The following is a 9412-nucleotide window of genomic DNA, read 5'->3' on the forward strand; positions in this document are numbered from 1 at the left end:
ACTTAATAAATATTAATATTATTTATTAAATAATAATAACTGAATAATATAATTAGATACTTATAATTTTAATATTTGATAAACATTAATATTAAATAATAACTAAATAATTAAATTAATGTGATACACAATTAATACAAACAAGATAATTACATCGATTTGAAAATCTTAAAGTGATATCTTTGTAATTTATGACAACATTCAACAAAGCAATGTTTTTTTTTTTTTTTTTTTTTTTTTTTTTTTTCCAAAACGGTCGTTTCATATGTATTAGTAACAATGTATATACAATATAATATCTTAATTTATTAATTGCTTTTAGCTATAACGACAAGTTTATGCTCGTTACGTAGAAAACCAATATGTAATCCGAAACGAGACGAGGCGCGCGTTAATGATCCTCGGTCACTGCGGGTGATCGTTGTCTGGGTTACGCCGTGCGTGCACATCCGGGGGAAAGGGAGAGGAAAGGGGGGAGAATTAATGAATTTCAAATCGAAGCACTGTGAGAGTAGTTAATTTTCGTGGAAGCCGCCGCGCGCGAAGGAGACGGCTACCCGCTTGGAGAACACGCTCATTTAATGCCATCGGGTACTAATGGCGTTTCGATTGCTCGCTGCCAATGGCGTAGGATGCTTATGGCGTATGATGGAAGCAAGGAAGGTAAGGTGCGTGCCCAATGCGCAGGTGCTGGTCGGCATGTATATTATTGCCGATTAAAATTTGCATAACTCGCAGTACTCTGTAGTATAGTATGTAAATTGCTGTATCGGCTGTAAAATATAAACGGCCGCGTGCGTGCGAAGTAGAGACCGGTATACATATAATATTTACCGTACGAGTCTCGCAAATGAGCTCGACTAATTAGCTTATTGAGTTGTCAACACTGCAACTCTGCTTGAATAAACAAGATATTGATTGTCTTAATTATATCAAACTATTTGCTTGAATATTTCTACATATCTTCCTGTCATTATAAATATTAATAATTATATTAATACATACATATGTGTAATATTATATATTAGCCATAAATGTCCAATATATCACGATATACAAAATTTTTGAAAGTTTAAAAATTTTTTTAAATATTGTAATTTTAGTTTAAGATTTTACTATAAAGATCTAGAAAATACTATGTACAAGGTGTCCCAAACTCTTCAAATTTTCTTTTAAAAATGAATGCTTTGGTTAAATTTGAAGATGATTTTACCTCAGTGGAAATATTGAGAGATATCAATAATTTTCGAGTTATAAGTGATTGAAAAAGAAGGTTTTTTTCAATTTAAATTAAACTTTGTGGAATTAAAAAATTAACATAATTACATTTTTTAATTAATTTTGGATGCAATTTACTATAATGAAATTTTAATTTAAGGCTTACAATTAGTCACAAAGGTATATAATGGCATAAATAGAAAATTTGCAAAAATTGTTAATCTCTCTTAACATTTTGGAGGAAAAATTATCTTCAAATGGCCAAAAGAGAATAGTTCTTAAAAAAAAGTTGGAAATTTTAGAACATTTTGTATAACCTAACACATATAAAAGACTCTCTTTGCAAACAAAAGGACGAATGCTTTTATAAAAATAATAGAAAAAGGCACGAACCTATCCCTTTTTATTTTCTCTCTGAAGTCATGCTGCAGCATAGCCGTAACATAGATTTTTCTGTACCAGTCGGCATTGCATTCTCTAAAGTCAATGTCCTAACCAGCTTCCCTATGGTGCCGTTTGAAAATCTATTGTAACAGAATCCATTAATTTCGTTAATATCTTGCTAGAAGTTAATAGACTATTTTAACACAAAGAGACTTCTAAAATCTGCAACATAATAAATTAAAACTATTTGCAAAAAAGTAAAGAAATAAAATGCAGGATAACCAGCAGGGCCAGCTGAACAAAAAAAAATAAGGGCCTTTACCTATTCAAAAATGAGAAATTACAATATTCTCTAACGACCATAACATACAGTTTACCCAGACATTATGGTATTCATATGTCAAACATATCCCATTAGAATGAATAAAAGAGATTGAACAAAAACCATTTGTTCTATTGTAGCTGAAATAAAATGACTTTTTAGGTCATAGGACTTTTAGGACAATATTTTCCAGCATTCCTAGTATTTATAGTCCACTTGAAGTTGTCTCTTAAATAAGATTTATTTGATAATTTGGTTGAATACATAATCTTAAAAGGTCCTAAAATTATCTACTACAAATGAAAATATAATAGAAACTTTATGTTATTGTAAACTACATACTCGAGTTAAAATTTTTCTTTTATTCAATCTCAATTTTCAATCTAATGTCTACTTTGATATTTTAAGTAGTTAGATCACCCTTTTTTAAAATTATTTAATATTTAGTTTTGCTAAAAGAAATTTTTTCCAATTCTAAGTAGGAAACTGTTCGTTGATTTCTATTTCAGTCAACTGTTCGTTGAGTCTATTTCAAGTGCAAAGTATACATGTATAGAATCAATTTCTGTGGGTCAAATGATTTGTTACAGCAAGCTGTTTTCTCAGAAATCATTAAAGATAGCGAGAAATTTTTTTGCAGTTTTTATGCTTGTTTATTGACATTTTTTAAATGACAAACAAAGCATCGTCACCAACCTCTTGAAAAAATTTAAAAAATGAAACTTTATTTTTTTTAAATATTTTTGGCAAGATTCTACGTAAGAAGTTATGAAACTATGATGGTCAAAAATTGAATAGTTTACAAGATATATTCATAATTTATGTAAAATAATGTCAAATTAAAATATAAAATATCTCATAAATTTCATTTTGGCCGTCATAGCTTTATATCTTTCTGTCTGCAGAATATTGCGAGGAATTGATTTATATAAAAAATTGGGATAGTTTCATTAAAAAAAAATAAGGTTTTATTTTTTGTAACTTTTTTTTAAGAGATTGGCGATGACCTTAGTTGTCATTTAAAAGGAGCCAATAAATCATAAAAACTGCAAAAAGAATTTTTTAGCTATTTTTAGTTTCAAAGAAAATGACTCGTAACAAGTTATTTGACTCAATCTGTATAAATTAAATTTATCTCAATCTTCTAGAATTCATAAATGTAAAAAGATTGAAATTGAAAATGAGAGGAAAATTTCAGGTTTACACATTTTTTTGCAACTTTATTGGAGAATGTTATATGAAGATATGATATCGATATATATATATATATATATATATGTGTGTGTGTGTGTGTTTCATATTATTATATAATATTTATTGTACATTACAAATCCTTGAGATTCCTGGATCGGAATTTAATGTGATTATGGAACATGGAGATCGAAGTGCGAAGGCGATTAGGCTTTAGTGTCACAATTCTCATCATAGATCGTCTAGAGATAGGCATGTACATATATAGGTGACAAATGCCATACCTGGAATTTCCTAATTTCACTGATTATATCGCTTACTATAATCTCGCATGCTTGTTCCCAGGATACTGCTATATTTTTTTCTTTCTTTTTCTCCCGCTCTCAACGCGCGCGGGTATCAAAAGAAAAAAATATCAATCTTTTACGAAAATATATTTAGTTGGTTGGAGCAGGAAGGACTAACGGTACCTGCAAAAAAGACGACAGATTTACGGTCAGTTCCCGCGATCTCCCAAAACTCGAGAGTAGATTAAAAGAGATCTTATTCTTTTTTGACCGCTCGAAGATCTACAGAGAAGTAACTGTGTGTGTGTGTGTGTGTGTGTAATGAAAATATATTTAATTCTACAGAACTATACTTAATTTCATTGACGTCTTTATTTGTCTGAAGGATCTTATCGTAACAATTTTTAACAAACTTGATCATATTGCATGAGAGATTTAATCTCACAATTTTTAATATCTTTGTGTTTTATTTCTTTCTTTTTTTAGAAAATGTAATATTTCTATTGCGAGATCTTCATATTGCCATTAATTTATTTTTCAATTTCTGACGGATACAAGCTAAGCAAAATGTACATAAATATAAATTGAACCGCGGAGATCACGAAGCGTTTAATCCAACAAAACGAGCCCACTTTATTCTGAATGCCTAAAAGAAAAAAAACAAAATATTGCAAGATGGATATTGCTGTCAGTCGTACGTATTGGCAGCAGTGTATAACTTGATTACCGATTAGTCATACTTTATCAATAACGCCATAGAAATCTCATTCTACCTCGATCGTTCGTAATTTCAACCGTCAATATAGAATTGAGTAACCGCGATCTGCATCGGCTCGAATAAACGAATGTAAAATATATTCACGCTCTTTGAAAGTATCAAAACAGTGACGGCTGCCAGCGACTCTGTGTATACGATTAGCATATTTATATTGATTGCAGATGATTAATAACATCGAAAAATTTAGCGTAAAAAGACTATAAATGTTCAGAGAATTAATTTTACATTGAAAACAAATTATTTGTCCTAAAACAAAATATATGTAAAATTCTACTTGTGTCATATGTTAAACTTTTTTATATGCATATCTTTTTTCTTTAGAAAAAAGTTATTTTAATATTATGAATTATATATACAATATTATTTATTATACATAAATTATTTAGTTAATTCTCTTGAATTTTTACAAAGCTTCTTAATAGTATTTTACATACCAAAAAATAGCTAAATATGCTACACCTTCTTCGAGTGATAACGGTATTATAAAATAAGAAATAAACAATAAATAAAGAAGATTCAGCTGAAAGATAAATTTTCGATTTCCCGAGAAGATTCTCGGCTCGCTTTTCCACCTTTTGCGTCATTTTTTGTGGGTCCTGACATATTTCTCTCGCTTTCGTCTTTCCGAGACGAGCCGCACACCTGCGGTTCTCCGCAACTCGGGAAACTGTTATGGTCATCGGACAGAGATTCCGCCTAATAAAGACATAATTCTACGAGATAGGATCTACTTTGGTCGTGTTCGTACGCGTACCACTATCTTTACGAGCGACTACTTCTCCATCTAATTCGAAAACAGATCGAATGTCGGCCTCGAATGTTGACCAACGCTCCGCGTGCGCAGATTCACGATCTTTCCCAGAAAGAAAGGACATCCCACGCGATTTACGGCCTCGTTAAGTCTCTAGAAACTATGTAGATTCATATTAACGACGCGTCGCAGATGTATTAAGTATGATTGTTAAGCGATCTATGCACATGGGACCGGAAACAACGGACATTTAATCTCATTGTCAGATCCGTTTTTTGCAGCTGATATATTTTTTTTTGAATTTCTCTTTTTTCTTACGAACTTTAAGACATATTATGTGTAATCACGGATAAGCTAAAATAAGATGAAATAAATAAAAATAAAACACTGCGTCACTCAGTTATGTTAATTTACATAAATTATCTTTGGAAATATTTTTCGTGAATCTTGAATCATGAATCTTTTCAGAAAAAAGTTAATAATTTAATTTTAGCTTCCAGAAATACCGAGCTTTTGATTGTAATTCATATATATATATATATATTATGATTATCATACATACCTCTTCTCAACTTGCCCGCTGTCCCGTTTAACTTTCGCGCATCACCAGTCTCGTATTCCACGCAAATCGACCTGAAAACGCACGAGGGACAAAACAAGTCGCTCTCCATCGCCGGCCGATCGTCTGTAAAATGGTTGGCCATTCGGCGCGATAACAACAAGTTGATGAAACGATTAAAACCGTAACGAGCCTCCTCCTACCGCAGTCCGCGGTCGGTGATTGCTGTTGTTACAATCCGCTCTTCCAGCGTGAAAATTTTCCCAATTCGCATGTATGAGCGGCCGCGTTCCTGAGGGAGCTGTCGGTCAACGTGCTGTCGGGACGTCTCCCATGGGATACGTCCCTGATAAATCCGTCCAGTTGGTGTTAACCTGGTGTTTTCTCGTCCTTTTACGTGGCGGTGATTCAGCGATCGTTGCTGCGAATTGTCTAGAAAATCTAAACTTTGCCATTTCATTGCGTTAACGTACGAAATTCGAGACAAGAATTTACAGAGAATTACAACAAAGTGAGCGATATAATAATCGACAGCAAACTGATTTCAAAAATAAATGTTAAGATACATCGATATCTACCTGTTCGAAAACGCTCGGTAGTCAATCCTCCGATCAGCTGATTATAAGTCGAGGGCAGCTTGATGTTTCGGTACGCATGATCTTGTGTCTACCGTGCTAGAACTCAGACAAAGTCCTCTAATGTTGCGTTCAGAAATCCACCATCGAGTAAAATAGCAAAGATTTCTTTATTCTGATTGGCCATGCAGTTAAACGTTATTCTACGGTTTTTGAACCTTTATATAATATCGGAGAACTTTGTCTGAATTCTAACATTGTGAATTCTGGCTTCAAGACAATTAAGAAATTCGGCAAAATACGTAAATATTGCTACATACAGAATAATATATACAAAATATATAAATGTATTTATATGTGTAAAAATTTATTTATATAAAGGCATTAATGACGCCTTCTATACATGTGTATAATTAATTTATTATATAATGAGGAGATACGAGTATCTCATCTCAGTACTCATATGTCCGGCATATTAATAGACTGCAGTGATTTATTGAGAACTCTATTTTAGTGTGTACTATTTCTTGAAAAAACATGGAAAATCTGGAATTCTGAAAGATTTCTTTTGTATCTGGAAAAATCAAGAAAATCTCACGGAATTTTATTGAGATTTAGGAAATTTTTTAAAAATTCTTTTTTAAATCATTGTGTTCTCATATTGTAAACAGTTAATCGTGTGTGTAAAATTGACGTCTGACTTCGTGGAAATTTATTAATTGTTGAGAATTTTAGCTTTATTTTTTTAATATAAAAAGTTCTATGCATAAAAATTATTAGAATTATTAGAATATTAATTAAACAGTTTAAATCGTCCGAGATGCTGAACATATAAGTACTGAGGTGAGATACTCGTACCTGCGTTCGTTATAATAAATTAATTATGCGTATGTATAAAATATTTTGAACAAAAATATTTGGAAAATCAAGAAATTTTCAGGGAGTTTTTTTATAATTTTTAAGTAGACATCCTGTATTGATAATTTTATTTCGAGAACTAACGCGAATTATCATTTTAATATTTTGATTGATCTACGAAAATGTTGATTAAAGTTTTATGAGTTTTTTAAAATACTTTGAGATTAAAAAGTTAGATATACATACAAATTATTTAATACCAGTTTGTTATAACAATATTTTAAAGATTAAAAAAATGGAATAAAAAACAATTTTTCTAAAATTAGTTTGAAATAAATTACAAATAATGTGTGTGTTTTTTTGGATCTAAAATATGTGTGTGTTTTTTGCATCTAAAATAAAATCGATATCTTACAGATAATAGATTTAATTTAGTTGTAATCCGAATTTTTAAATTACTTTATTAAAATTAAAAGAGATAAAATTAAAATTAAAATTATTAAATTTTTATTTTATTTATTAAAATTAAAAGAGATAAAATTAAAATTAAAAAAGATGGGCGTGACAACTGTATTAATTTAATTTAATTTAATTTTAATTTAATTTTTTTTATATAATATCTGGATTTTGTACGGAATATAGATACAAGCGCTTGGAGATAATTTCCCAAAATAAAGCAAGCATATTTTACGATCGAGCACTCTTAAAATTAGCGTGATGCCTGTCTGAGAGACCGACTGGAAGTCGTAATTCCGTCATTCTTCAATATCGGTGCCATCGCTAAGTGCCGAAATCACTCAGTGGGCGGGAAGAAACATTTCGATGATCGTCGCGGCGGTTTTTCCGACGATAATCTCAGCTGCTACGAATGCCAGCTATGCGCCGGGCAAATTATCTCCGGGAAGACGAGGCGCGTGGAGAGGAGAGGGAGTGAGCACGCGATAAATAAACGCTAACCCCATTCAAGTAAGTGGTTATGTTTTTAACACGTGCTGGCGGCTAACAGTTTACCTCCCTCCTCTTCACAACCACCCTTCCATTCTTTCGCGCTCTAACGTCGTGCTCTAACTACGATCAGCCGTAGAGAAATTCACTCGTCCACCATAGCTGTTCTCCATAAGCCACGTTATGCTCACCAATGGCGTAACAGCGTGGGGATAACAAATCTGCTTTACTTACACCATAAAAAATACTTTATGTAACAATTACTTTTTTTTTAAATTGATTACAATAATTATTAAAAATATTTTTTAAATGCTTTTCGTTATTAATTTTTTATTTTTAAATCAATAAGTATCTTATAGAAATTTCATAAAGTATATAATTGCAGAGGCTTTGAAAAAAAAAATATGGAGAATTTGTTTTCTTTTAAGAAGAAATTTTTAATAAAGATAAAGTTATACTCGCGCTATGTAAATATACGTATAATGCAATATCCGTTAAAACACAGTTTGAATAATAAATCTTTTTCTCATGAGAAGAGATTCTTATCAAAAAATACATATATTCGATGAAATCACTCGTCACAAAATGGCAATTTACAACTTTAATTTACCCGTATGTAAATGCAGATATTCACGGTGCTAAATCTTTACGGTAGGACCAATTATGTTCTCATTGCTCATCTCATGTTAACTATCATCGGCAGAGTACGATCCTCGCGTAGAGCTCGCTCGGTTACGCTATTGGTATGCACACACGAGCGTATATACGCGACTTTTACACGCGCCAGTCGACGAGGGATGAGAGTGCGGTAGAAAGAGAGAGAAAGAAGAAGAGAGAGAGAGAGAGAGAGACAGAAAGGGCGAATCGGGGTGCAGGAGCGCAGGGAGAGAGACGCAGAGGAGGTGGGAGGGGAGGATAGCGGGGGCTTTTCTCGTCGAGATGGGAGATGCGCCGACATAACCGATAAATAACAACGGCAACGAGCCTGTCAGACCCTTGTTAAAGCATCGTGCACACGCTCACGCGGACCAGCACGCATGCATTCACGCATTAGAATGCGTTTTAACACACTCTCGATCTCTCGCTTATGCCCTGGTGGCGAGAGTGCCGTATTAATGTTTTTTGGGCCCCCGGGGCCCCGTGCGCGCCAGTGACGAATATTATCCGGGCCTCTTCCGACTGTGAGAGAGGCGATCGGTAATTAATATCGTTTCTTTATAACAGGAGGAATAAGAGAGAGAGAGAGAGAGAGAGAGAGAGAGAGAGAGAGAGAGAAACATGATTTCCTACAGACGATTGTTACTTTGTCGAAGTTCCCAGAAACAAAACGCCGCACTCACGCATCTCGTGCAAGCGTTGTATCCTGTTACGCGCGGAGATGCATCCGCTGGAATTTATAGCGATCGAATCCTCCGACGAGGCGTGCATGCAAGTTTCATACGCACCATTGTCCGTCATTATGTTCGCGTGCCGCTTACTATACGCGCGATTAATGGATCGCGCCTTTGTTGTCTAACAATGAACGTATCTGTTGTTTCAGATAT

Source organism: Anoplolepis gracilipes, chromosome 12 (assembly GCF_047496725.1).
Source record: "Anoplolepis gracilipes chromosome 12, ASM4749672v1, whole genome shotgun sequence".
Taxonomy (NCBI): domain Eukaryota; kingdom Metazoa; phylum Arthropoda; class Insecta; order Hymenoptera; family Formicidae; genus Anoplolepis; species Anoplolepis gracilipes.